This window comes from Pinus tabuliformis, chromosome 4_2, assembly GCF_031772625.1.
Source record: "Pinus tabuliformis cultivar Carrire ecotype Pingquan chromosome 4_2, CPIR1, whole genome shotgun sequence".
Taxonomy (NCBI): domain Eukaryota; kingdom Viridiplantae; phylum Streptophyta; class Pinopsida; order Pinales; family Pinaceae; genus Pinus; species Pinus tabuliformis.
Window position 1 is genome coordinate 1,023,675,834 of NC_142304.1, and position 2,044 is coordinate 1,023,677,877.

Consider the following 2,044-nt stretch of genomic DNA (forward strand, 5'->3'; position numbering starts at 1 on the left):
GAGCGCGCTACACTGAACTTGTGCACGATGAGGACAATGATGATGAACTAGACTGCATTTACCAAATAACAGCGCATGACCAGGACCGGGTGAATCCAATGGCGGATGGAAGACTCTCATGGGAATGCAACAATTCGTGCATGTCAGCTTCATATGAAGAGGTAGAGTGCTAGCAGAACCGATTGCATGAGGTAATGACGCTAAATTGTAATATGATGATGAGATCATTGTGGTGCATGACAACCGAATTAAGGACACTACCATCAAGTGACGATGCAAACAATGGGGAGGAATTCATAAACCAGTGGGGAACTACAGTTACGGAGCAGAAGTGGCCCGGTGTGCAAGAAGAGGTGTTGCGCACAACAACTACACAAGGGTGGAGAGCGCCTGGGAAGATTAGGTGGAATAGGCGCGACCGTAAAAGATGGCCACATGCACAGTTTGGAGGCTCTCAGTGTCGAATGAGGTCTGGGTAGCTAGGTTGGAGTGGTTTGAGCACCTACTTACAACACAAGATGCAGCCATATGATGCACACACACCACCCCAAACACATCTGTGGGTGCCAAGGGTTCAGTGGGCATCTAGGACCATAAACAAGACAAGGCATGTGAAGATGACCCTATCCGCACTTAGATTGGATGGAACCAGGAAGGCGGAGAGAATTTCCCCGTGCACCGCCCCTGCAGTTCGGACTAACCTGGGTGAAGGAATTCGGTAGTTGCATGAAGCTATTTGGCACGGCTGCTTGAGACTTCGTGAACTTGATGAAGAATGGGTAAGGCTGAGGAGTAAAAGTGTGAGGTTGGATGAAGAAATCAGCAAAATAAAAAGTGGAGTCACACAAACGAGCCACACGAATTTGAGAATAAGGGGCCTAGACCTAGCTAGCTCTCCTACAAACAAGCTGCGACCTTACTGTCATGGTTGCAACCACACCCTACTGAATGGGGGAGCAAAAAACACGACACTACTAAATGGGGGAGCAAAAAACGCGACACTACTAAATGGGGGAGCACAAAACGTGACACGCTACTAGATGCAAAGGTACGCGAAGGGTGCCCATAGCCCGGGCTAGCAGGGAAGTGGAAGCCTCGCACAGGGGGTGAAACCACTTGAGTATTTGTAGGAGGTCCAATCTCAATGCTTCAAGAAGTTGAAAGAAGGTGCGGGAATATAAACAAGTCTGCATGAGAGTTGCATGGAAAAGATGTTCTGTGCAGAACTAGTAGGTCATCCGGATCACGGTCGCGAATAAAGGGTTGTGTTGCCGCATGGAGAGGCTGGGAGGTGACCGTTGATAGCACTATTCATGACAAGAAGTTTAATTTACGGCTGAGAGGAGCGGGTGGCGGGCCATTAAGAGAAACATTCAGAATTAGATACGAAAAGATTTGCCACCAAGAAGATGTTCATGACTCAGAACTGGAGGGAAGGGTCGATTTCGAATTCACATAGTCTTATAAAACTGTTAACTGGCCACCCATGCACCCGAGAGAATCTAGGATAAAAATCATGTCTAGAACCAGAGCAAGGTTCGCAGAAGAACCCTACCTGACCCAGGAAGAGATGGGAGAGGCGATTATTGCCCCAGAGATTCCAAAGTCCCCATGTACGTTGTGACCTCGGAAAGATAAAAAAACTAGGGGGCCAGTTTGAGCATCACCGCGATTCAGTAAATTGTCAATGGCAGAAAAGGGTAAGGCCATCACTACGGAACTTGAGGAGGACGAGGAAGATCTACAAGCTTTGATCACTCAGATTGAAGCACAGGATGAGGAAGAGGAAAATGTTCCCCAAGTACCTTCGGTGATAATACTACCACCATATATCTCTCCGTGGAAAGGAATGGCCAAGATTCTGAAGGACCTAGAGGCCACGAAGAGTACGCTCTAGACCCCGCTTCTTCCGGATGAAATAAGGTTTGATCATCTGCCGCTGGGTCAGATACTGAATATCAAGTTTGAAGATTGGGATCTTGTGAATAGTGAGAAGTTTCCCTAGCTGGTATAGGAGAAATTACTGCAGCAGAAGTGGTTACGG